The sequence below is a fragment of the Leopardus geoffroyi genome, chromosome D2 (assembly GCF_018350155.1).
Source record: "Leopardus geoffroyi isolate Oge1 chromosome D2, O.geoffroyi_Oge1_pat1.0, whole genome shotgun sequence".
NCBI lineage: Eukaryota > Metazoa > Chordata > Mammalia > Carnivora > Felidae > Leopardus > Leopardus geoffroyi.
In genome coordinates, this window is record NC_059334.1 from 85,416,038 (window position 1) to 85,443,812 (window position 27,775).

The 27,775-nt window shown below is 48.4% G+C and overlaps 1 long non-coding RNA gene across 2 annotated transcripts in view; it reads left to right on the forward strand.

The window, feature by feature from the left end:
* LOC123577221 overlaps window positions 1-17,116 on the forward strand; it is a 39,280-nt gene extending 22,164 nt beyond the window's left edge. For both annotated transcript variants that reach the window (XR_006701770.1, XR_006701769.1), the window contains 2 exons: window positions 15,423-15,513; window positions 16,815-17,116. This is a non-coding gene — a long non-coding RNA (uncharacterized LOC123577221). The remainder of the gene's footprint in view (window positions 1-15,422; window positions 15,514-16,814) is intronic.
* Window positions 17,117-27,775: the final 10,659 nt, after the last annotated feature.

The window sequence follows — 27,775 nt, forward strand, 5'->3', positions numbered from 1 at the left end:
CTTAGAAGTAAACTGAATGAATAGTGTGCAAGACCTCTATTCTGAGAGCTATAAAATGTTTCTTAATGAGAGTGAGGGCCTAAATGAACATCCTTTGTTTATGGATTGGAAAATTCATATCGTTAAGATGTCAGTGCTCCGAAAACTGATCTAAAATTTCAAAGCAATCCCAGCAGGAATTACAATCCCAGAGGGCTTTTGTAGAAGTTGACTATTTTTTGAATTGCATTTAGAAATGCAAAGAGTCTAAGGAGAAAGAACAATCTAAAAACAAAACAAAACAAAAACAGAAAAATAATGCCGGGAGATTTTAGCAGTCATATTCATAATAATTAAAAAATTGAAAACAGGGTGCCTGGGTGGCTCAGTTGGTTAAGCAGCTGAATTCAGCTTGGGTCATGGTCTCGCAGTTCATGAGTTCGAGCCCCGCGTCGGGCTCTGTGCCGACAGCTCAGAGCCTGGAGCCCATTTCGGATTCTGCGTCTCCCTCTCTCTGTCCCTCCCCCGCTCACACTCGGTCTCACCTTCAAAAATAAATAAACGTTAAAACAATTTGTTTTTAAATTGGAGACAACCTAAATGGCAGCCAACAGAAGAATGGATGAAAGGGAGGATAAATTTGTAGGGTATCCATTCAACGGACCACTACTCAGCAATAAAAATGAACCATCTATATGTGCAACTAGCAAGAGGGCAAACATAGAAGAATACACACGCTGTCATTTAGATGATGCAAACCCAATCCATGTTGAAAATTTCAGAAGGCTGGTTTCCTGGAGTGGGGGGGGGGGTCAACTGGGAAGGGGCAGGAGGGAGCTTCATGGGGTGATGAAAGATCTTTATCTTCGTGGCGATGTAAGTGAATGAGTGTATCATTTGTCAACCATGTACAGTTAAGATTTGTGTGTTTCAGGGTATGTAATTTTTACCTGAAAGGGAAGTGACTGGGCGGGGGGTGGCGGGGGGGAAGGGACATAAGTGAAGCAAGGCTGGTGGGGTGGCAGGATGTGGAAGCCGGATCATAGGTGTATGGGGCTCATTGTGGTATTCTGTTTATAGATGTTTGAAATTCCCCGTGAGAAAATGTTCAGGTTTTTTTTTAATGTTTATTTATTTAAGAGAGTATGTGCATACGCAAGTGAGGGAGGGTCAGAGAGAGAGAACCCCGAGCAGGCTCCGTGCTGTCAGCGCAAAGCCCAAGGTGGGGCTTGATCCCGCGAACCGTGAGATCATGACCTGAGCCGAAATCAAGAGTCAGACGCTTAATCTACTGAGCCCCCCGGGCGCCCCTCGTTTTTAATTTAGCACGTGAAAAAAATGTAAGCTCAAACGTTCTGATCAAGTTTCAGTTTAAGTACAAGGCTTAATGTGCTTCCCCCCAAATATTTTTATTTTTAGAGTCACTGCTACTGTATCTGGTGAGCTGAGCTGAGTGTCACCGTCTTTGGGTGTTGGTCTCAGAGGGCGTCCCTTGCTTGGTCAGTGGTCCCTCTCCTTTACCAGGAGCCTCTAAACCGAAATGGTGTCTGGAAATGATTTGCTTGATAATCTTTTTACAGATTTTCTTAAACCCCGGTGCTTCCTGACCTCTTTCCCGAGGCAGTAGCAATATCTTCCCTGTGTTTGTTAAGAGGTGTGTTGACTGCAAGCTACACACGTGCCCGACGGTCACCAGCCCTAGAAGGGGACTGAGGAGGGAGCAGATTCTCTGAAAACCAGACAGCTCCCAGGGTCTTTGGGTGATTTTTAAGGAAGAACCCCTAAAGATGGTGGTGACAAAATAAAACCAGCTTAGAGGTGAGTACATCTTGCCGTTTCCCACCCGCTGAATAAGCCAGCGAGAAAAGTGGGGGAAACGCCGCGTCGGCCGCCAGCTTAGTCGTGCCGTCAGCCACAGAGGGTGAGACACTCCCGTCCGGCGAGCCCGCTGTGCCAGGCGTCCTCCCCTGAGGCAGCGGCAGCCTCGGCGGGGACGTGGGTCTGGCTGGCCTCGCTTCGCGCCCGGTGCGGCCAGCGTGGCGGAGAAGGCCCCCGGGGAACCTGCCTGCGGCCCCGCCCCAGCCCCCCACCCCCCAGCCCACCAGGTTTCTGACTTCGGTAAATGGTTTCATCCCTGACCTCTTCTGTGTAATTGGTGAATTTTAAATGGGCACCATATGTTCTTTTTCGCAACCTCAGGAAAGGTTCTCTGGGCTCGCTGCATTAATACAACCCACGTTTACACTGAGTCGTTTTACTTTTATTTTTAACTGAAAAGGCCTTCCTTTGGATGTTTTGCGCGCGTGGGGCTATTTCTGAATTAAACCCTAATGTGGCTGCAGTTCACCAGATAGCCGATGCTGTTGGGATTGATGATATTTTGATGTTGTCGATGGTAATATTTTTGTATAGGTTTTAACGTTTACTGGTCTACCCATCCAAATGCTGGTATATTTTTGCAGGAATTAACCGATGACAGGTTGTGTGCTTTGTAAATCAAACAGCCATTCCTAAAGATAAGTTTATGGGGGAGAAAAGAAGGGAGCTTTGAGAAACCGCCAGGACGTTAGCAAGTGGCTGAAAGACTTCAGGGCAGCCTGGGGCCACCGCAGCCACCCAGGGCCAGTCCACGCTAGTGGGTGTGTGAGAGATCCTCCCAACTGGACCTAGGGTGGAGAGCGGCCCCGACCCTTGACCTCGGGCAGAGAGACCCAGAGGGATGGGAGTGGGTAGAAGGTGGCCAAACGCTGTGCAGTCAGCAAGCCTCTACAGATTCTGTGACCTTTGGAAACCACCTGTCAGGCCCTGCAGGAAGGGTAACCTGTTCCAGACACTACCGTTGTCTGTGACCTGCCTGGGTGTGGACTTTGCTGGGTTCAAGGTGCTCTTGGGGCGGGCGGCTTCTGTTCTGAGCTGCAGGCTAGGCAGCCATTCTCGCTCAGGGCAGAGCTCCCCTCCAGCAGCACGAGGGACACAGGCCAGCCTGGGAAGCCCCGGGGGGCTCAGGTTAAGGGTTCTGCTGCCCTTTCTGGGCCTCTAGGGGCCTGCCTGGTGGGACTCGCCCACACCCGCTACCAGCACACTGGGGATGCGCCATGGATCCCATTCCCAGCATGTGGAACGGCTGAGCAGGAGACCACACGGTCCCGGTTTGCCAGGCGAGGCGCCCCAGCAGGTAGGCACTGCGCGCTGGGAGAGGGCACTCACCTTCCGAGTTTGCACTGCTCCATTTGTCCCCGTGGAAATGTAAGCCCTTTAATTATTTTTGAGGACAGATCGAACTTATTTCGGAGAAGAACCAGCTCAGGAGTAGCAGAGGGCCCCTAGAGAACGCTTCAGCACCTCCTCTCCAGCAGAGTGCATGTTTGTTATTTTTGCCATGATTCCTACTGTTTCTCTTTATTAATGCAACACAGAACTTTCTTCCAGGAAAGTGAGAAGGCCATTAACCTATTTCAATTCTATTGTTTATTTGTCGGAAGAAAAAAAAAAAAATAGAGTCTTCCCCGTAATGCTCAAAAGCCTGCTGCTCTCTGTGTGGGGAACCCTGGGTGGGGACGGCCCAGGAGCACAGGCCACTTCCCACTGAGTGCAGGCACAGCCACCCTAGGTGACGCAGGCTGCATCCAGGGGCTTGGATGCAAAGAGTCAAGCACCCGGGGCGGACTAGACCAAGGCCTGAGTCCTGTGAGGTGCACAGGGCCAGCCAGCGGGGTCTCCTGGGAAGGCCAGCCATTCCCCTCGCGCAAGTGACTCGCGGAGGGTGGGTTGAGTGATGTGTTAGAGCGAGTGGGCCTCCCCCCCCCCCCCCCGCTCAGGGCTGTAGCTTTCCTCCCAAGCCTCCAAGGTCCAGGCCAGTGGGTGCATGTCAGGAGTGGGGGAGGGCAGCGGTACAGAGGGAGTACAAGACCATCCCTGAGGCCCGCGGTGGTGGGGTTTGACAGAACTAGGTTAGTTCACAGGCTTTCAGTGTGTCGTTGAATGAACTTTGAAAACGCATACCTGTGTGACTAACACCCCAGGCAAGAGACAGAACTTTTCTTGAAGCAGGTATCTGTATACCGATGTTCACAGCAGCGTTATTCACAATAGCCAAAACTTGGAAGCAACCTCAGATGTCCAGTGATGGGTGAAGGGATAAACAAAATAGTGATCCATCCACACAACGGGATGTTATTCAGCTTCCAGCCGTACCATGGTCTCAACTAAGAAATTAACTGGTAAATACCATTAACTGTGGACTTCACTCCGGTTTCTCCACCAACGTTGTTCTGTTCCAGGATCCAGTCCGTTCCCTTGTCACACCTCCTTAGTCTCCTCCAACCTGTGACACTTTCTTACACTTCCTTTTCTTTTGCAACCTTGACTCGTTAACCTTTTTAGTTTTGCTCTTGAATCTCACAACCTCGCAAAATTTACCTAGTTTTTAGTAGTTTTCCTTTAGATTAGGATTTTCTCCCCATAGAATCATATCACCTGTGAGGAGAAAAGAGTTTTACTTTTTCCACTCCCATTTTTATACATTTCATTTCTTTTTCTTGTCTTATCTCACTGGTTATCACCTCCACTTGCTGTGGAATACAAGTGGAAAGAGTGGCCGTCCTTGCCATGTTCCCTTTCTTTGGGGAAGATCATTCCACTTCTGGCCATCGAGCGTGGCGCTTGCTAAGCACAGGCTTCTCAGGGTGCCTGTTACCTCATGGAGGGTGCCTCCTTCTGTTCCCGGCTTGCTGAGAGTTTTCACAATGAGTGCGTTGAATGAGTTGAATCTTATCAGATACTTTCTCTGCCCCTGTTAGGATGATTATATGGTTGTTTTTCTTACTCTAAGTAGTGAATTACAATTAATCTTCAGATATTAACTTTGTATTCTGAGTGCACTCACTTGGTTATGACATACTATACCTTGTCTGTACTGCTGGATGTAATTTGCTGTTATCTTGTGATGAATTTTTGTATCTCTGTTGAAGAAAAAATATTGGCCTATCATTTTCTTCTCTTTCATTATCACCAAAGTTTGGTGTTGGGCTTAATGCTGGACTCACGGGGCGTGTTGGGAAGTGATGCCTCCTCCTCTCTTCTCCGAAAGAGTGCGGTAACATCGGTCTTGTTTCTTTCTCAGATATTGGGTAGAATTTACCAGTGAAGCTCTTTGAGCCTGGAGTTTTCTGTATGAAAAGGCCATTATTTATGGATGCAATTTTAAAAACTGATGGAGGGCTGTTTACATTTTCTGTTTATTTTGTGCCAGTTATATTTTTATATAGTTCATGGAATTTACCTATCTCCTCTAAGTTGTTAAATCTCGGGCACGATGAGGTTCACAACAGCCCTTTAGTAACCCCTCGATGTGCAAAGTCTTTTTTTCCCCATCCCTGATGTTAGTGTCTCATGTTTGCTTTTTTGTTTGTGTTTTGATCAGTCATGCGAGATAGTATAATTTTCTGTCAGTACATAGCAAACTGCCCCAAAATTAGTAGCTGAAAACAACACCATTATTTTACTCTCCCACGGAATGGCTTCTGCTTCCATCTGGGCCCACCACAGGGCTGCCATTAGCTGGAAGGTCAGCAGGCCTGGAACATGGTTGCAGCCTCACATGTTCAGCACATGATCTCCGTCACATGGCCTCTCCTGCTCCTGTGGGTTAGACAAGCTTCCTGCTCGTAGGACAGTATTCCAAGGGGGCAAAGGCACAAGTCCCAAGACCATCTGAGTCCTGGGCTCTGAATCTACACAGCATCACTTCTGCCACGTTCTCTTGAGCAAGATGGAATCACTCGGCCAGCCGATTTCATACACTTGAGAAATGTGGGGGAGACGTGGCGAAATTTCACTACAAAGGACCCTGCCTTCTGTGACAAAGGAATTTGTGGCCACGAAGCAATCTGTCACATTCCACAATCTGCCCACAGTTTTCTCCCTACGTGCGCCATATTCTTTCTCCCGTCTCAGGATGCCCGAAACTCTCATCCCTGTTAGGGCCTCAGACTCCCAGGCCAGGTTCTCATGATCTACATCAGGATCATCCATCTGGACACACACACACACACACACACAAACACATACACACCCCTCCTCTGGTGTGTGTCCTCTGAACCAACGAACCAAGTTACCCCACAAACAGGACCTAGAAAAACGCAGGGCCAGCTGCTCCCATCAAACAGAGGAGGAGCATAAGGCACGTGCAAGTCCCTGGTGCCTACCGGTTCTGAAATCCAGATGGACAAGGCTGCCCGAGCCCCCACTCCAGAGCCAAGAGATACTCTGATTAAGGCCCAGTTCTGTTCTCAGGAAGGATTTCCTGATCCATTGTTCTGTCCACTGTTCTCTCATACTGCTCTCTCAAGGTCCTTTCTTTGCCACCAGAAGGGGCCCATGTTTGAAGGTCAGTAAGTTTCTGTGTCTGATTCTTGCTCATAGAAAGCTGGAGTCCCACGCGCCTGGGTGGCTCAGTTGGTGAAGCGTCCGACTTCATTCAGGTCATGATCTCACGGTTCATGAGTTTGAGTTCCACACGGGGTTCTGTGCTGACAGCTTGGAGCCTGGAGCCTGCTTCAGATTCTGTGTCTCCCTGTCTGTTCCTCCCCTGCTCTCACTCTGTTTCTCTCTCTCAAAAATAAGTAAAAGATTTAATAAAGGTTTTTTTGAAGAAGAAGAAGAAGAAGAAGAAGAAGAAGAAAGCTGGGGCCCCAGAAGCATCTTTTCATTTTCAATGATCTTGATCTTTTTTTTTTTTTTTTTTTTTAGTCCAAGCTGGTAGTGCTCTTACTGATGCAATTCTCTTAAAAATGTTTTAGGTCTCCTATGAATCTTGTTGGAATCTCCTCTATGCCCCCCAACAACCATCACCATAACTCTTTTCAAGACAAACCTGTCCCTACTTTGGATATGTCAGGCTTCGATGAACCAGTGCCCCACAGATTCTTGGAAGCCCCTTTTCTCTTGTTGAGAAAGTCTATAAGGCACTGCTTCATACCTCTCTGAGGCCTTACAGTCCCTTGATTCAGTCTTTACTCTGAGTCCATTTGTTCCTTCCTGAATATTTTGCTGACTGTTGAAAGCGGGAAATGTGAACAACTTTCCTTTCTTTTGGAACCAGGTAGGTCATTCTGATCTGCATATATCCTGTCAATTCTGCTTGCAGATGCCAGTTTGGGTTTTTTTGTTGGGTTTGTTTTAGCTCCTGCCTCTCTCTTCCGCGCCATCCTGCGTCGTCGTGGGGCCCTAACAGGCACTCTCAACAGTCTGCCTAGAAGTAGGTCTCAGCCGTGTGCACGGGTTCAGGCACGTCTTCCGTGTTCCAAGTTAGCCACTGGTGACAGTCCTGCCCCTTGTCCTCCTGCCCCTGGCACGGGTCGTTCTCCCCGAAACCAGGCCTCTGCTTTGCGATTTCCCCAAAGCCATCTCCGTGCTCTGCATTCTCCCCAAAACCGGGCCCGTGCTCTGCGTCCTCCCCGCCATCCAGACGCCCATTTCCATTTCAGCCGTTTCTTCCTGCCCAGCAATCGACCCAGACACCTAAATCAACAGTGGCTTGTTTCTCGTGTTTCTGTGGCTTGGCCAGGCTGTTTTTACTCCCATGGTGCGCTCAGCTTCAGGCTCCGTGGGGCGCGATGGCCCGGAGAGCCTGATTCACATGCCCAGTGTTTGCTGCTCAGCTGGCACCTCTCTTCTCCCACCCAACCACCCCCCACTACTCCAGAAGGCATCCTCCCCCGCTGGCGTCAGGCCCCTGTGTCGGAAGGACAAGAACAAAGGCTGCCTAGACGTGAGGCTCCCCAAGCTCACATGACGTCACGTCCACCACGCCCTGTTTTGGGTCAAAGTGAGTCACAGGGTGGCTCGTTTCAAGAGAGGGGATGTGGACCCCGCCACTCGGTGTGGTCAGGGCCGAGTGACCCTGCAGAGGATCCTGGGAAGACTGCTGTGGTACTCAGGGAAATGGCCTGTCACACCAAGAGTGTCTCAGCCTCGTTGATCTTTTCAGGACCTGGCAGCTCTTTGACGTCATTGATCGTCTTACCCACTGCTCCACCCTGCCAGGCTGTGTCACAGAATGTTCACGACAGGGGTCACTCCCAAAGGGAGCCTCCTCCCTATACGAGGCTCAGAATACAAGCACTGGCACCTTCTGAAAGTTCGATTCTGCACAGGAACCACCGAAGCCCCTTCTCCCGTGGGGTCTCACACTGGGGCACCAGCAGGGGGCGTTTTGGGGAACAAGGCCTGTGCTCATTTTGTGCAGACCGGCAGCTTGCTCGTTCTTGCCTCTCTCTCCACTGACCCCCCCCCCCTTCAAGTGCCTGCCCCCTCTCCTCCCTGTGGCCTCCCTTCCTTCTTTTCTTCTTCTTTCAACGTTTATATTATTTTTGAGAGAGAGCACACGAGCAGGGGAGGAGAAGGGAGAAGGACACAGAGAATCCAAAGCAGGCTCTGACCTGAGGAGAAGTCGGACGACCAACCGACCGAACCACTCAGGTCGTCCCTTTTCTCCTTCAGGGAACTGTTGAGAATCGAATAGCAATGCGTCTTCCGAGGGCCTTTGCCGAAGCGTTGCTGCAGAGCCCAGAAGGAGGCTGTTGAGAGCAGCTCTGGCAGGGGGACCTGGTCCTGCTGCGTGGCTTGAGAAAGGCCGAGATGGGGCATGCGGAGGCAGGCGGCCCTCCTGAGCCTCTGCTGTCTGCACAGTCACGGGAGCCCTTCCCTTCCTCGGGAGACGGAGGCTGACCGGCCGGGAGGGTGCTGTTCCCGTCTGACCGGCCGGGAGGGCGCTGTTCCTGTGTCAGCACAGGGTCCTTGGCGGGGTGTCTGGTGTGCCGGGTCAGCCCAGCCGGAGGTGGCAGGCGGGAGCCGTGCCAGCCAGACTTTCTGGTCTTGTTTCCTGACCCCGCGTCGCCTACAGGCCCTGCCTCGTTTCTCTCTCCGATCCCCCGTCTCTCTCGTTATCAAAGGTGGGAAAAAAGGCAACTGTTTCCAGAGGCTGCTCTGCTCGCCTCGGCTCCCTTGGGCCTCACCAGGTTCTGTGTTTACGGGGCTGCTGGGCTCTTAGGGCAGATGATCCCAAGAAGGGAGTGAGGTCGCTTTTAGTGTCAGTCTTGGTTAAGTTCACTCTCGGCCGAATGTGAAACGGGCTCTTGAGCGTCCCTGCTTCTCGGTGATTCTGGGTGTGCGGCCCAGCCGGGAGCTGGTCCGCTGAGCCCTGACCCAGACAGCGGTCCGTGGGCCCCACAGACACCTGCACGCCCCGAGGGAACACTGTATTATGAGTCGGTGAGCCAAGGGGCTGGTGGCCAAAAAGAGCCCCTCCGGAGAGGCGTGTACCCTCTGCCCTCCCCGCCTCCACTTTGGGGGCACCTTCAAATGGGCGGCCGCAGGCCTTATCCCTCCGGTGCTAGATGGTGTGGTCCGTTGGTTATGAAATGGTCACAGCGAGGGCCGAAGCTGGGTCCGGCCCCTGTGTCTGTGGGAGATGGAGTCAGGTTCTTTCGGTCCAGCCGCGTCTTGGGCCGAAAGCTGCTGTGGATTTTCCTCCAAAACATGTCAGAGAAGACTGTGGGGATGTTCACGTGAGAAGAAACTAAGGCGCAGGACACCCGGGGGCAGTGCTGCTCCCAGACCAGACCTGTAGCAGGGGGAAGGGGTGCCAGTCGGTGCTGTTGGGCCAGGTGACAGAACGGAGGACGAGCGGTCGATTGAAACGCGTCTCAGAATCCCACTTGCTGAGGTTGCTGACTGCCAAGTCCACGGGAGGAGCGCTCTGACTCTTGAGAAGCACACGCTCGAGTATTTGGGGGTGAACAGCCCTGAGGTGCTCACCTTGCTCTCAAGCGGTTCAGAAAAAATCTACGTTGGCCGGCGGGGGGCGGGGGGCGGGGATGGGGGGCAGTAACGATGCTCCTAGCGGCACGGCCACCTGGGCCTAGGTCTTGGGGTGTTCTCCATTCCGCCAGCTTCCCTGGAAGCTCGAAGTGGTTTCCAGGGAGAAAGTTTTTAGAAAATGGTTTTGTTTCCCAAGGGCCTAGGTGTAGAGGAGAGCCCCCCGCAGGCCCCAGAGCACCCTTTCGTGCACACGAATCCGCACGCCGCGCCGAGGTCCCTCCCTGCAAGCCGGGTGCACCCCCCACCCGTGTGCAGAAGCCAGACTCCGCGTTTCAGTTTCAGGCTGTTGAGCAGCGTGGGGCAAAGTGTCTTCCTTGAGCGTTTGGAGTACCTGTTCTCTCTCCCCCCATTTGCTCCGAAGCCCTCAGATGCCCTTAGCGTTTGGATTGATTCTCCTCATTGGGCCTGTCTTCAATTTGGTTTCAGGCACTTTCCAATAAGTGCGTGAAGTGCTCTGGGGCTCCGGAGAGGCACTCCAGAAATCAATACGTGTTCATCATCGTTGCGGCGGTTACGAGCGCCGGCCGTCCCCCGGAGCCAGGCCCACCAGGGATGCGTGTCCTCCCCCGCTGCTCGGCTCGTTTTGTGTCTCCCCGCGGATGGCCCGCAGTTGTGTCTCAGTGATGATCAATGCCACCGCGTCAGCGTGTCACCGTTAGTGCCAGTGGCTTGGCCCTCTCGCTGTCCTTTCGGAGACCTGGAGATTTATGGTCCACGGCTGTGCGTTCCTGTCCTGCCCTTGCTGATTGGGGGGCGGCGGCGGGGGGGGGGGGGGGTGGCACACAAGAGACCCAAGAAGGGGCCTTTCCTTCTCAGTGTTTGCCATCCGCTGGGGCAGCATCACTGCCCACTGGGGGTCCAGACCCGTTTTTGGATGTCCACACGTTTATGTCGGCTCCGTGTGGGTGTCATCTGGCCCATTTTGAGGAAGGATGTGGTCGCCCCGATCCCAGGCGCTCGAAGAAAGCCCCATGCATCACTCACGTGTGGAAACGAGAATAGTAGTCACGCGTAGGCAGCACTCTACAGTGTGCAAAGCCGCTGTCCAGACGTTATTCATCTCGTGGAAACTCGCAGTCCCAAGAGGTGGGCAGACAGTTGGGGGGCTTCCCACTTTGGGGGCTGGGCCGGGTGGAGCTGCTCGGTGAGCTCATGCCCGTGAGCAGCCCGAGAACGGCCTGGATTCTGAGCCTTTACCCGGTCAGCAGCACCGCCGGGAAGGGAGGTGGACTTTCCTCCTTTCTGCCCTTTGCACAGCACGCAGGAAAGTTCAGGGCAGAAGAGTGGGCCAGGCTACTTTGGCCCTCGCTTGCTTTCTTCCAAACCAGCGTCAGCTGGGGGGTGTGGGACTTGCCCAGCGCGGCCTGGACGTCTGGACAGAGTATTAGGCCGGGAGTCACGCGTACAGCCGAGCCCCCGTCCTCCTGTCCAGGCTTCACGGTGGCACGAGGACGTGGCTTCTTCTGTGTCCAGTGCTGGGGGAGCACACCGAGGCCGTCTCCGCCTCTGTGTCATCCCCCGTGCCCCATCCCGGTGTGTCACCTGGGGTTCTGTCCCAGCGCACTGACCCCTACCATCCCATCAGCAAGTCTCAGTGCCCCCGCTTCTCAGGCAGGAGAGCCGAGTCCCCGAGAGCCGTGTCGCGTTCCCCACGTTGTGCCTGCTTGGCTCCTGGCTCTAGGCCCTCCCTGCTCACCATCTCTGGACCAAGAGGTCTGGCTGGCACGGGGGGTTGGGGGGGAGGGGCACTCTCCCCTGCCGGGGCGCTCAGAGGCTCGTGAAGAGGGTTCCCCAAGCCGACGTATGAGGAGCAGCTGGTGTGGATTCTCCTCCGTCTCCCAAGGTGTCTGCAGCATCCGTCTGTCCACCCCGCGGCGGCCTCCTGGCTCTGCTCCCTGGCTGCCCTGCCCCCGCTCCACGCCAGCTCACCATCTGCCACACTGGCCCCTCAAGCCTGTCCCCACAGTGACCAGGCTGTTCGGAACTCCACAGGCCACACGCTCCTGTCTGAAACCCACTGCTGGCTCCCACCAAGCCCTCCCGCAGCATAGCAGCCAGGCTGCACAGCCCGTCACCCTGGCACGGTCACCCTGGCCGTCCCCAGCTCCCAACACCCCCCAGCCCCACGCTGTCACCGGGAATGCCACCCCTTCGTGAGGCCGAGCCTGTGCACCCCTCAGAGCCCCACCTCTGACACCCCTCCGTGCAGCCCCTGCTTTGGGGCTTCGTCCTGCTGTCTGGACAGTCGGCCCTGAGATCACGGACGCTTGCCACATAGGAAGCCAGCTGTGCATTGTCGGCCAGAGGTCAGAAAGTAAAGAGCAGGCCACCTGCCTTCTGGGCGGAGACGCCCATAACGTCAGCGTCAACGCCGATTCTGGAGGAACGAAGACGGGAGAGAAGTGGGTGGGAGAGCGGCTGGGGTTGGGGGAGCACCCGTGGGGGCACCCGGGCCCCAGCCCTTTCCCTCGGGAGCCAGCACGACGCCACCCCCACCCCGTGGGAGGCAGGAAAGTGTCGTGCACGGCTCCATTGCTTCTTGGCTCCAACCCCGTCTTCTGCCCTTCACTTCCAGGCGGCGGGAAATGGCTCCCTCCCACTGGGATAGACGGTGTCCAGGCTCCCGGCAGGTCGGCCCTGGGGTGGTGGAGGCCGGGACTCCAGTCACTGCAGACAGAGGAAACTGGCCCAGGACCGGAGGCAGGCTTTTTGAGAACAAGCCCCGGCCTGTAAATAGTGGCCCAGGTCTGTCCACAGTGCCACTGCCCGCTCCCCCGGCCCGCGACCCCTGCCATCCTGCGAGTGAGCACAGCCCACATCTGCGGCTTCAGGAGGGCCCGGCTATGGGATGCTGTTGACGAGGCATTTATAAATATTTCATCTTCACGTTAAAAATACGGGACCGGGAACCATCAGCCGCTGACAACAGAAGGGCTTTCTCTGCTGGTCTTGGGGGCAGAACCCAACAGCAGGCGTGGCTCGGGCCAAAGGACCAAAGGGTTGTGAGTCAGAAACGTGTAAACGGCTGCTGTTGTCAAGGCAGTTGTAGCCCAGACCTGTGGGGGTCGAGGATCTCAGACGGGCCTGTCGTTGCCTCCGAGTGTGTGCCAAGCGTAGACTGCTCATACAAAACAAAATGAATGGTTTATTTACGTCTGGTGCCATTTAGAACGGAGGAGAAAAGTTCAGCCCAGGATAAGAAGCTTAAATCTTGATTTCTCCCTTCCCCCTCGCAAAAAGAATGGATTCCTTGCATTGTAAATTATCCAGCCCTTGTCCTTGGCTTGGCAGCTACTTCGGGCTGGTATGGACATTGCATAATCTTAAATATTGATTCTTGTTAGACTAAAAAAAAAAGAAAAAGTCCAAGTGCACGGGGCTCCACCGGTCTGCCTGTCCAGGAAATCACCTTCCCCATAGCTCACTTCTGATGGCCTCTAGCCTTCCTGACAGCAAGATCCATTCTGATTAGAAAAGTTCCAGGAGAAAAAGCAACGGTCAGGATCACTTCCTCCATTGCAGCAAACACCGGCTGGACTCCTGCCCTCCTGAGCTTTCTGCACAGAGCAAACCAGCGTGAGCCCACGTCCCCCGGCTCTTCTCCTGTCGCCCCCCAAACTCAGCCGCCCCCCCGCTCCCGTTCACGGCCTCTACACCGGGTGCTGGGGTGCACCCCTGCTGAGGGCGGCAGGCTCCCCCCAGACGCTTGTCCCCGAGAGATACTTAGCGTGGCCAAGAGCCTATCCCACCCACGGAAGAAATGTCCTTTTAGAACGAAAATCATTTTCAGAAAAGCTCTGTGGTATTTGCCGCTGGACCACCGAGGCCTCTAGGCGCCGAGATAATTAAGGCTTGGGTTTTAGCAGAACGGAGGGAATGATCTTTGTGGACATCCGTTAGGGTTAAAAATGAACCGCTGATCACCCCTGCGATGCACAGACCACATTGCACTGCGGGGGGAGGCGGCAAACATCAGGCAGAGAACGCGCCTCCCGTCCCAGGCCCGGTGACGCCACTTCCGTGACTAAACACAGAAGGAAAACCCAACCGTGAACTATTTTCTTCAGGTTGGCCACTTGTGGTGCAGTTTCATGAAACACAGTTAACGTCCGGCGTCCTCTGCGGCCAGAATTTCACGGTGTGTTACCTGAGCAGTCAGCTTCCGTTAACTGGCCAGGAGCAGCGAAGGCAGGGAGGTCTGTTGACTGATGTCTTCGGTTTGATGTTTCAAAGGCCTTCCTCCAAAAATGGTTTCTAGTTACTCCAGGCTGTCCCTTGAATTACTGCAGACACCCAAGATTGCTGGCGAGATGAGGGTACGTGTTAGGACGGGGCCCCTGCTCCCCAGTTACGGGGACCGCTTTCTCCTGCAGTTACCAGAAGAGGCTCTCGGGCATGGAAGCTTGTGTCCGGGCGTAACGCGGAGGCTCGTGTGTTCAAGGCAAGCCGACCGATTGCTTGGTCTCCTGGATTGGTTCAGATGGGTTCCGCTACAAGAAAGTGGCAAAGCAGGGCCTGGGACAGCCTCCTCTTGGTTTGCACTGTGGGCGGCTCTTGCCGGGACCCTTGCATACACCTAAGATACCCTCCTTCCGGCATTTTCTGAGCCTACCAGGGTGCCAGGGTCATGGTGAGCAAGTTCCACAGTGAGCCTCGAGGTCGCTGGTGCAAACACCGGCCGCCGGGCTCCCAAGGCCCTGCCAGACCCAACGGGCTCTTCCTGAGGTTTGGCTCAAGCCGCAGAGGGCCCAACGGTCCCGAGAAGATGCAGCAGGTCAGCCTTGCACAAACAGCCCTGTAGTCAGATGAGCCGTCTGGCCCGTAAAGCAGGCCCAGGAAAACATCTCCGTGTGGACCGTTTGTTGCTGGTGGTGTCACCTGAAAATAGACTGGTCAATTTGTATTTCTTTTCAAAAGTCTCTGCTTGTCAGCACGGCCCTCCCCGCAGCCTGGTTCCAGTCCCCACCCCAGCGAGGCTGCATGCAGGAGCCTCTACAGACAGCAGGTGCCACGTAGGGTCCGGCCCCTGGCCGCCCCCTTTCTCTCCAGAACTGTCCCCGGACCTGCAGGCTACCTCAGCCTCGTGAACCGAGTGTCCTTCCCGTTTCCTCCGTTCCTAACCGTCTGATTCAGTGGTTTCGTGTTCTCAGGCTCTCCCTTAACTTTTATGAAGAAGAAGGAGAAGGAGAAGAAAAGGGAGAAGAAGAAGGAGGAGGGAGAGGGGGAGGGGAGGGGAGGGGAGGAGGAAGAGGAAGAGGAAGGAGAAGGGAAAATGGTATCAGCTTCCCGGTGTCCAAGAATGATTTGTGTTTTTCAAGTTGTATTTTCTATTTCTGTTCCCTGTCTCGGCCGCTCATCCCTGAGCTCCTCCAATGACCCTCGCGGAGACCAGTCATTCCTAACAATTTCCAGCACCCACTCTCCATACGCTGCTCCACGGCTGCCTCGTTACAAACTTACTTATGTCCAGGAGATGCTCTCGCCCCCGTAAAAACTGCCTTTGGCTTAGAAGTTCCCCCATACAGACGCTTCATTTATTTCTTTGCTTCTCTGTGTCTTAGTTTCCCCACATGGATCAGACCTTGTCAGACAGGCAGCTCGGGGCTGCCCAATGGCCCCAGAGAGAAAGCCCAGAGCCCTCTGATGCCTCACGTGAGTACAGCACTTTGCAGTTCACATGGCCTCTTTCTCCTTCTGGGCAGCAGCTTCTGCGGTCCGTGACACCGTTCCCATCTCAGAGATGAGAAGTCGGAGTGCAGGCTTTTCTTGAGGTCTCTGGTCTTGAGCCTGGATTTTGACCAGGCCTTGTGACCCCCCAAACCCTGAGTCCTGTCCAGTTCACACGGATGTGACTTCACAGCACAAGGGAAGGTCCTGTGCAGCCCTTCGTGGAGGAATATGCTGTTTGAACTTGGCTGTGCCTTTGCCTGAGCTCAGCATTCTGAGTGTTGCGACATGAACAGCCTTCCGGCCCCAAGCGGCCAGAAGCAGCCGCCACGCCCTGCAGAAGGCACCACCTCCATGTTCGAAAGGAGACCCACGTGCCTGAGGTGCTGTGGTCTCCTGTCGGGCAGCCAGCAGGCCTCCGCACCTGCCAGGGGGTGGCGGGGAGCAGGTCTCCCGCAAGTGTGCACGGGCAGTCACGGTGGGACCGGGGAGCCGCCCCCGGAAGAAGACAGGAGAGTGGTGAGCGTCTGTGTGGACTCACCTGCGTGGCTCCAGAACCTTCCGTCAGCTGGTGCTCAGGGCTCTCTGCAGAGGCCTGCTTGCTTTGGAATTGGCGCGTGAACCAAAACAGGGTTTCTGGAAGGAATCCTTCCTGTTCCTCAAACCTCCTCTTCCCTGCTGTGGCCCCGGCCCTGGCCCTGGCCAAGCAAGGTCTGCCAACTCCCAAGTTGTCAAAGCGCTCTCTCCACCTGTCCTATGGGGCACTTGTCCCAGTGGCTCTTAAATTCTGGTGGAGTCAGTAGAGACACTTCTTTCATTCCTGAATGGGAAGATTCAGTGTCTTAAAGTCTGTAGTCTCCAAATTATAAATTCTATGTAGTATCACACTGATTCTGAAGTTATTTAGAAGAGTAAATGCACAAAAATAGCTAAGAAAAAACATTTTAAAGGTTCTCAGAGAAGGTTTGCCCTTCTGGGGATAAAAATACGTTTCAAAAAAAAAAAAAAAGCTGCAGAAATTAAAATAAATGGTGTCTGGGAAGGAATACCCAAAAAGGTCAGTGGAAGGAAAATAAGGAATTATCACTATGATACTTTAAATCAGCAGAAAGGATGCGCTGATAATTCAGTATGTGGTTTGAGTATAATTCGTCCCCGTATTTAAAAAAAAAAGTAAATTTCTCCTCATATCAAACATAAAATTAAACTCTGGAGAGATTAAAGACCCATGAAACTATCAGAGTATCAGGATGCAATGTAAGAGAATTTTGTTTTTAAATCTTCAGATGGAGAATATCATCCTAAGCAAAGATGTGGAAGCCATGAGGGAAAGGCTGACGCACAGATCCCCAGGGGCACAGGCCGGCGGGTACGGGGACAGAAGCCCAAAGCAAAGCTGTCGACCTGGAGAAGATCATTGCAAGGTATAGACAGAGAAAGAGGTAAGAGCCACAAAATACAATGAGCAGCTGCAAATTAACAAGAAACAGACGATGCAGTAGAAAAATGGGGAGATGACCACAGGTGCTTCACAGAAAACAAATGGTCCACAAATATGTGAAATGCACTAAACCTCACTGGGAGTTAAGGAAATGCAGATTGAGAGGCGCCTGGGTGGCTCAGTCTGTTGAGCGTCCGACTTCAGCTCAGGTCATGATCTCACGGTTCGTGGTTTGAGCCCCACGTTGGGCTCTGTGCTGACAGCTCGCAGCCTGGAGCCTGTTTTCGATTCTGTGTCTCCCTCTCTCTCTCCGCCCCCCCCCACACTCTCTCTCACTCTCAAAAATAAATAAACATTAAAAAAAATAATAAGGGGTGCCTGGGTGGCTCAGTCGGTTGAGCGTCCGACTTCGGCTCAGGTCACGATCTCGCGGTCCGTGAGTTCGAGCCCCGCGTCAGGCTCTGTGCTGATGGCTCAGAGCCTGGAGCCTGTTTCCGATTCTGTGTCTCCCTCTCTCTCTGCCCCTCCCCCATTCATGCTCTGTTTCTCTCTGTCTCAAAACTAAATAAACGTTAAAAAAAATAATAATAATAAAATGCGGATTGAAACAGGAAGGTAGCATTCTCACTAATGACATCGGCAAAAAAAAAAAATTCAAGTTTTCATTTTAATTCCAGTGTAGTTAACATGCAACGTTGTGTTGGCTTCAGGTGTGCAGTGGAGTGACATAGTAGGGTGACATGTTCGTCACAAGCGTACTCTGAGTCCCCCCTCTGGCAGCCACCACTTTGTTCTCTGTAGTTAAGACTCTGTGTCTTGATTTGCGTCTCTCCCTCTTTTTTTCCCTTCGCCCATTTGTTTCGTTTCTTAAATTCCACACGTGAGTGAGTGAAATCATATGCTATTTGCCTTTCCCTGTTTCAGCATCATACTCTCTAGCCCCATCCATGCTGTTGCAGAAGGCAGGATTTCATTCCTTTTAGGGCTGAATAATACCGCTCGGTGTACGTATACATACTCCACATCTTTCTTCTTCATTCATTGGTCTGTGAACACTCGGGCCGCTTCCATAATTTGGCCGTTGTAGAGAACGCTGCTATGAACCGAGGTGCACGTATCCCTTTGAACCAGTGTTTTTGTCATTGGGGGGTAAATACCCAGTAGTGTGATTGCCGGATGGTACAGTAGTTCTATTTTTAAGTTTTGGGGGAAACTCCGTACTTGGCTGTACCAGTTTGCATCCCCATCAGCAGTGCAAGAAGGTTCCTTTTTCTCCACATTCTCACCAACACTTGTTGTTTCTTGTGTTTTGATTTTAGCCATTCTGACCGGTGTGAGGTGGGGTCTCATTGTGGCTTTGATTTGTATTTCCCTGATGATGAATGATGGTGAGCACCTTTTCATGTGTCTGTTGGCCATCTGGATGTCTTTGGAAAAGTGTCTGTTCATGTCTTCTGCCCCTTTTTTGATTGAATTACTTGTTTTTTGGGGTGTTAAGTTATAGAAGTTCTTTATATATTTTTGACACTAACCTTTTATCTGTCGTTTGCAAATGTCTTCTCCCATTCCATGGGTTGTGTTTAGTTTTGTTGATCGTTGCCTGTGCTGTGCAGAAGCTTTTTACTTTGACGTAGTCTCAATAGTTTATTTTTGCTTTGTTTCCCTTGCCTCAGAAGACAGATCTAGAAAAATATTGCTACAGCCAATGTCGGAGAAATTACCACCTATGTTCCCTTCTAGGATTTGTATGGTTTCAGGTCTCACATTTAGGTCTTTAATTCATTTTGAATTTATTTTTGTGTGTGGTGCGAGAAAGCTGTCCAGTTTCATTGTCTTGCATGTAGCTGCCCAGTTTTCCCAGCGCCATTTGTTGAAGAGACTGTCTTTTTCCCACTGCGTATTCTGGCCTCCTTTGTCAAAGATTCATTGATTATAAAATTGTCGGTTTGTCTCTGGGTTTTCTAGTCTGCATTGATCTGTGCATATGCCAGTGCTGTACTGTTTTGATTACTATGGCTTTGTAATATAACATGTGATGTCTCCAGCTTTGTTTTTCTTTCTCAAGATTGCTTAGCTGCTTGGGGGTCTTGGCTCCAAAGTTTAGGATTGTTTGTTCTAGTGCTGTGGACACTGCTGGTGATGCTTTTGGGGGGATTGCATTAAATCTGCGGATTGCTTTGGGGAGTGTAGACATTTTAACAACGTCTGTTCTTCTAGTCCCTGAGCGTGGGATGTCTTTCCGTTTCTTTGTGCCTCCTTCAGTTTCTTTGATCGCCAGTTTATGTTTTCAGAGTGCACATCTTTCCCGTCTTTGGTTACATTTATTCTTAGGTATTTTATTGGTTTTGGTGCAGCTGTAAATGGATTGCTTTCTTAATTTCTCTTTCTGCTGCTTCATTATTAGCGCATAGAAAGGCAACAGATTTCTGCACATTGATTTTGTGTCCTGAACTCATTTATCAGTTCTAGTAGTTTTTTTGGTGGCATTTTCAGGGTTTTCTACATATAGAATCGGGTCATCTGCAAACAGTGAAAACTTGACTTCTTCCGTACCAATTTGGATGCCTCTTACTTCTTTCCACTGTCTGCTTGCTGTGGCTAGGACTTCGAATGTTACGTTGAATAAATGTGGTGACAGTGGACATCCTTGTCCTGTTTCTGACCTTAAGGGAAGAGCTCTCGGTTTATCCCCATTGAGTATGATGTTTGCTATGAGTTTCTCACGTGAAACCTTTACTGTGTTGAGGTACATTCCCTTTAACCCTACTTTGTTAAATTTTTTTTGTAGCTTTTTTTGCCATAAATGAACGCTGTGCTTTGTCAACTGCTTTTCCTGCATTTATTAAAATGATCATACGGTTTTTATCCCTGTCTCCCATTGATATGATGTATCACATTGATTTGCAAATATTAAACCACCCTTGCACCCCGGGAACAAATCCCACTTGATTGCCGTGAATGACGTTTTAATGTAGTGTTGCATTCAGTTTGCTGGTATTTTGTGGAGGAATTTTGCCTTTATGTTCCTCAGAGGTACTGGCCTGTAGTTCTCTTTTTTGTGGTGTCTTTATCTGGTTTTGTTACCAGGATAATGTGGGCTTCGTAGAATGAATTTGGAAATTCTTCTTCCTCTTTTTTTTTCTGGAGTAGTTTGAGAATGGTAGAATTCATCTGTGGAGCCGTCTCGTCCTGGAATTTTGCGTGTTGGCAGTTTTTTGATTACTGACTCAATTTCATTGCTGGTAATCAGTCCGTTCCGATTTCCTATCTCTTCCTAATTCTGTTTTAGTAGAATGTATGTTTCTAGGCATTTATCCATTTCTCTACATTGTCCAGTTTGTTGGCATAGAATTTTTCATAATAATTTCATATAATTGTATATGTGTGGTGTTGATTGTTATTTCTTTTCTTTCACTTATGAATGTGTTTATTTGAGTCCTCCCTTGCTCCCCACCCCCCACCTCCACCGAGGGCCCTCCCCCCGCCACCTCTCTTTTTTGGATGAGTCTGGCTAGAGGTTTATCAATTTTGTTGATCTCTTTAAAGAACCAGCTCCTGGTTTGTTGATCTGTTCTATTGTTTGTTCAGTTTCTATGTTATTTGTTTCTGCTCTAGATTAGCAAAAAGTTTGACTAACAGCAGCCTTGCCACAATGTAAGTCTCTCAAGAGCAGTAAATGTTTGTCCTTCGAGTCACAGCTTTGTCCCCAGCACATAGCACACTGCCTGATATCTAGTAGCCACTCAATAAGTAATTTTTAAAATTTTTTTAAAAATTGTGCTGAAATAAACAACATTTGTCATTTTCACTATTTCTAAGAGTACAGGTCAGCACAGATGAGCACGTCTGCTTTGTACCTTTCGATGCCATCATCTTCAAAACTTCCCCATCTTGCGCAACTGGAACTCTGGCGCATGAAACCCTAGCTGCCTGTCCCCTCCCCCCACCCCAGCCCCTGACAACTGCCTTTCTGCTTTCTGTGTCTGTGAATTTGACTGCTGTAGGGACCTCAGATTAGAATCATGAAGTATTTATCCTTTTATGACAACTATTTTTAAATGAAGCAATGAACTATTGTGAGTAAAGATAGGCAGCAAAAGATTTTTAAATTACTTTCCAGTTACACGGAGATATAATTGACATGTAACATTGTATCAGTTTGAGGTGTCCATGATGATTGGATACATGTATCAATTGTGAAATGATCACCACAGTCAAGTTCACTAATGTCCATCACCTCACAGTTATAAAACATACTTTTTCTTGTAATAAGAACTTTTAAGATCTTCTTTCTTAGCGACTTTCAAGTATATGAAGCAGTATTACTAGAACTCATTTCTTACAAGTTACAAATTGAAAGATTGTAACCCAGACCCTCCAACCCCACCCCCATGTCTGGCAACCGCATCTGGTCTGTTTCTATGAGTTTAGTTTTTTAGATTCCACCTAGAAGTGAGATCACACAGTATTTATCTTTTTCTGTCTCATTTATTTCACTTAGCATAATTCCCTCAAGGTTCATCCACGTTGTCACAGATCCTTCATTTTTATGGCGGAATAGTATCCCATTGTATGTGTGCGTGTGTATGTATATTATGTGTGTGTATATATATATATATATATATATATATATATATATATATATCACATTTTCTTCATTCATTGTTGGACACGTAGATTGTTTCCATGATGTGACTATTGTAAATATGCTGCAGTAAACACAGGGGTGCACATACCCCTTGGGAAGGTGACATCATTTCCTTTGGATCTAGACCCAGAAGTAAACGTGGTAGATCATATGGTAGTTCTATTTTTAATTCTTTGAGGAATCTCCATACTGTTTTCCTTAGAAGCTGCACCAGTGTGCATTCCCACCAACTGTGCACAGCGGTTCTCATTCTCCACATTCTCACCAACGTTGGCCTCTTCTCTTCCATGATGAATCCTTCAAGGCAAGAGATGACCTCTCATTGTGGTTTGGGTGTGCATTTCCCCAATCATTAGTGATGTTGAGCACCTTTTCATATACCTGTTGGCCATTTGAATATCTGGGGAAAATGTCTGTGTAGGACTTTTGCCCTTTTTAATTGATTTTTTTTTTTTTTTTTTTTTGCTATCGAGTTTTATGTATTGCTTACATTTTTTTAAATTGAGCCTTATCAGATGGGTGGTTTACAAGTGTTTTCTCCCATTCTATAGGTTACCTTGTCACTTCATTGATGGATTTTTTTTCTTCTGTGAAGAAGCTTATTAGCTAAATGTGGGCCCCCTTGTTTATTTTTTATTTTTTTTTCTTTGCATTTTAGGTGTCCTATCCAAAAAAAAGAATTATTGTCAAAGCCAAAATGCTTCTCTCCCCTCTGTTTTCTTCTGAGAGTTTTGTGGTTTCAAATTAAGTCTTTAGTCAAACACTTTGAGTTAATTTTTGTGAGTGGTATAAGCTGTAGGTTGACTTTTTTACATGTGAATTTCTAATTTTGAAAAGACTATATTTTCTCCATTGAATATTGTTGACTTCCTTGTCAAGTATTAGCCAATGGTATACGTGTGGGTTACTTCTGGACTCTGAGTTCTGTTTAATGGGTCTGCATGTCTGTTTTTATGCCAGTCCTATAGTGTTCTCATTACTCGAGTTTTGTAACACAGCTTGAAATCAGGGTGGGTGATGCCCCCGGCTTTGTTCTTTCTCAGGGTTGCTTTGGCTTCTCAGTGTCTTTCGTGGTTCCATACAAATCGTTGGACTGTTTGTTCTCTGGGATTTTGATAGGGATTGCATGGGGTCTGTAGATGGCTTTGAGGGGTAGTATGTGGACATTTTAATAATACCAATTCTTCCAATCCATGCACATAGGGTATCTTCCCAGTTATTTGTGTCTCCAGTTTCTTTCATCAGTATCTTATTGTTTTCAGTGCCGAGATCTTTGACCTCCTCAGTTAAAATTATTCCTAAGTATTTTATTGGTTTTGATGCTTTTGTAAATAGGATTATTGTCTTTATTTCTTTTTCAGATAATTTTTGTTAGTGTATAGAAACAGTAATGGTTTTGTGTATTGATTTTGTATCTTGCAATTTTACTGAATTCATTGATTGGATTTAATAGTATTTTGGTGGAACTTAGGATTCTGTTTCTGTAAAATTGTGTCATCCGCAAATAGAGACAATTTTGCTTCTTTCCAATTCTGATGACTTTTATTTATTTTTCTTACCTGATTGCTCTAGCCAGGACTTTCGAAAATAGATACTCTCAAACAGACACATAGACCAATGGAATAGAATAGAGACTCCAGAATTGGACCCACAAATGTATGGCCAACTAACCTTTGACAAAGCAGGAAAGAATATTCAATGGAAAAAAGACAGTCTCTTTAACAAATGGTGCTGGGAGAACTGGACAGCAACATGCAGAAGAATGAAACTAGACCACTTTCTTACACCATTCACAAAAATAAACTCAAAATGGATAAAGGACCTGAAGGTGAGACAGGAAACCATCAAAACCATAGAGGAGAAAGTAGGAAAAAACCTCTCTGACCTCAGCCGCAGCAATTTCTTACTTGACACATCTCCAAAGGCAAGAGAATTAAAAGCCAAAATGAACTATTGGGACTTCATCAAGATAAAAAGCTTCTGCACTGCAAAGGAAACAATCAACAAAACTAAAAGGCAAGCGATGGAATAGTAAAAGATATTTGCAAATGACATATCAGACAAAGGGCTAGTATCCAAAATCTATAAAGAACTCACCAAACTGGACACCCGAAAAACAAACAACCCAGTGAAGAAATGGGCAGAAAACATGAATAGACACTTCTCTAAAGAAGACATCCAGATGGCCAACAGGCACGTGAAAAGATGTTCAACGTCACTCCTTATCAGGGAAATACAAATCAAAACCACACTCAGATATCACCTCACGCCAGTCAGAGTGGCTAAAATAAACAAATCAGGAGACTCTAGATGCTGGAGAGGATGTGGAGAAACAGGAACCCTCTTGCACTCTTGGTGGGAATGCACACTGGTGCAGCCGCTCTGGAAAACAGTGTGGAGGTTCCTCAAAAAGTTATAAATAGACCTACCCTATGACCCAGCAGTAGCACTGCTAGGAATTTACCCAAGGGATACAGGAGGGCTGATGCATAGGGGCACTTGTACCCCCATGTTTATAGTGGCACTTTCAACCATAGCCAAATTATGGAAAGAGCCTAAATGTCCATCAACTGACAAATGGATAAAGAAGCTGTGGTTTATATATACAATGGAATACTACTTGGTGATGAGAAAGAATGAAATCTGGCCGTCTGTAGCAACGTGGAGGGCCCTGGAGGGTATTATGCTAAGTGAAGTAAATCAGGCAGAGAAAGACAGATACCATATGTTTTCACTCTTATGTGGATCCTGAGGAACTTAACAGAAGATGATGGGGGAGGGGAAGGGGGGAAAAACGTTTCAGAGAGGGAAGGAGGCAAACCATAGGAGGCTCTTAAATACTGAGATCAAACTGAGAGTTGATGGAGGGTGGGGGAGTGGGGGAGTGGGGAAAGTAGGTGATAGGCATTGAGGAGGACACTGGGCGTTGTATGGAAACCAATTTGACAATAAATTATATATATATATATGTATATATATATAAAATTATATATATATACACATATATATATACACATACATATATACATACACACACACACACACATATACAAAAGTAACTGTCAAAACATAAAAGAAAAAAAGACATACTCTCTTACATGTTATGTGGGTAAATGAGACCATTTGGAAATACCTAATCCAAATTTAAAGTTCATGTTTAAAAAGTGAACTAACCATTCTACTTCAGGAGCAATTCCTTACAAAAATACTGATTTATGCACAAATATACGAGTTACAAGGATGTTCTTTGTAGCATCTCTCAGTGTAAACTTTTGTTGAAGGGAAATACTGGCACTAAGACGTTCAAGAATCATAAGCATGGGGATCTGTGGGTTTTTACAAAGTGAACGAACATACCAGGATCCCTCCTACCTTCTCCTAGTCACCACTACCCCACCCAAGGGTACCTCAACTTGGACCTTTCACACTGATTCATTTTGCCTATTTTTGACCTTTATGTAAATGGAAATCACATAGTGTGTTCTCTTTTTATGTCTGGCTTCATGCAGTCAACGTTGCGTTAGGAAGGATTCATCCATGTGAGTGCATGTAGTAATAAGAAAACCTGTTTTCATTGTTATATAGAATATTTATATTATATGAATATGCCACAATTTTATTTTTTCATTTTACTATTGATGGACATGTTTCCATTTGGGGGATATTAAAAATAGTGCTGCGGGGGTGCCTGGGTGGCTCGAGTAAGCATCCAACTCTTGATTTCAGCGAAGGGTATGATCTCACAGTTCACGAGTTTGAGTCCCGCGTCGGGCTCTGCGATGACAAGGCTGAGCCTGCTTGGGAGTCTCTCTCTCCTTCTTTCTCTGCCCCTCCCGTGCTCTCTTTCTCTGTCTCTCAAAATAAATTAATAAACTTAAAAAAGATAGTGCTGCTCATGGAAACTTTGCAAAGTGAAGGATATGTCTGTTACCTTGATTGAGGTGATGGTGTATTGGGTGTGTGTATATGTCCAAACTTGTCAAGTTCTGTACATTAAATATGCAGTTTTCTGTATGTCAGTTATGCTTCAGTGAAGCTAGTAAAACCCAGTGCTGTTATTAGCATGTTTTTTCATGTGACTTAGTATACATGTGCACATTACTGTTGGGTGTGCAGCTGGCACTGGGATTGCAGAGTCATAATGTGCAGCTTTACTAGGTTCTACCAAAGAATTGACTAAAACAGTTGTACCGATTTATACTCACACCAGCAGCGTGTGAGAGTTCCTCTTGGTTTATGTATTTTCCAAAACCTGGTATTACCTGATTTATCATAATTAGCCCATTCCGGTAGAGGGTAGTCATTCCTCTTTGTGGTTTATTTTTCATATCCCTGGTGATAAATGAACTTTAGGATCTTTTTTGTGTTTACTGATTATTTCTGTGAATTTCCTGTTCAAGTCTTTTGTCCATTTTTTTTTATTAAGCTCTCTGTTTTTTCTTATTGATATGTGGGACTTCTTTATATTCTGAGATGAGTTCTCTGTCAGGTATCTGTCTAGCAAATACCTTCTCCCACTCTATGGCTTGTGTTTTCATGCTGTTGAAGTTACTGTTTTGAAGAACAGAATTACTTAATTGTAAGGTGGTCCAACTTAACAACTTATGGTTGAAGCTTTTTGTGTCCTATTTAATATATCTTTGCCTGGCATATTTATAAGTATACTCTCCTGTGTTTCCTTCTGAAAACTTTATCTGCTACATTCAGCCACAGATCCATCTGGACTTGATTTTTCTGTATGGTGTGAGACAGGGGTTAAAATTCTATACAGGAAGCTTAGCCACTTGTTGGCCCAGCCCCACCTGGTCACGTGTGGGTCTGTCTCTGTACCCTGTGTTCCATTTGCTTGGACTTTTGAGCCATCCTTGCATCAGTAATACTCTCCAGTTTAAAGTAAGTCTAGATAGTTTGTGGTCTAACTTTTCCAGTTTTGTCTTTCTTCAAGATTACCTTGACCATGGGTGGACATCTGCCTGCCCATATAACTTTTAGGTTCAGCTTGTTCTTTTCCACAACACTAAACCTGCTGATATTTTTATTGTGTTTAATCTACAGATAAATTTGGGGAAAATTTACCTCTACTTTATTATGTTTTTAAGCCCACAGAGCATATCCCTCCAGTTATTTAGACCTTTAAAATATTTCTCAATTCTGTTTTGTGGTTTTCTTTGTACCAGTTTGGAACAATTTCTACTCAATTTATCCTTAGATATTTGATGTTCTGCTACCATCGTAAATGGTACCTTTCTTTAAAAAATGGCATCTTTAACATTTTTATCTTCTCCTTTTTGTTGCTATACCATTGTTTTTAACAGCACAGAAAGTGAAATGTTCTCAGTGGTGGGGGCAGATTAAATAAATGCACTTCCTTCTCTACAGCCAGTAGAATAAAGGGAGTGGACCCCGTGTACCAACAAGGGGAAGATTATTGGGGAAACATGATGCAGAACATATACAAGCCATGCTCGGTGTTGCAGTTTTTTAACTATATGGAAATGGGTATCTTGTGAAGTCCTTTGAACAAGGTCTAGAAGGACTGACAGCTGTTTGGTAACAGTGTATCACCAGGGAAGAGGACTTCAGGCAGAGCTGGGGTGGAGGAGAATTCTCTCTTCCTTCGTCTCCATGTGCATGGCTTTGATTTTTACAACAAGCTTGGGTTACAAGAGCAAGTGAAAATGGATTCTTACCTGCTTAATCCCTCTCTTGCTGTTGGCCCAGGACCTGGCCCAGCCCACGGTGAGACCACCACAAATACTCCAACAGAGCTGATGTTCTGGAGTTTCCTTGGCCTCTGGGGGGCCGTGGGTCTCTTGCAGGCCTTCTGTTCTTTTTTTTTTTTTTTTTAATTTTTTATGTTTTTTAATTTATCGCTGAGAGAAACAGAGCATGAGTGGGGGAGGGGCAGAGAGAGAGGGAGACAGAATCTGAAGGAGGCTCCAGGCTGTGAGCCATCAGCACAGAGCCCGACGCGGGGCTCGAACTCACGAACTGCAAGATCACGACCTGAGTCGAAGTCAGGTGCTTAACCGACTGAGCCACCCAGGTGCCCCAGCAGGAGTTGTTTTCCTGTCCTGTCACTTTGAAGAGTGTATACCACAAACTAACACAAAAAAAATATGTGTTCAGAGCAAAACCACACTGGATGACAAAACCTG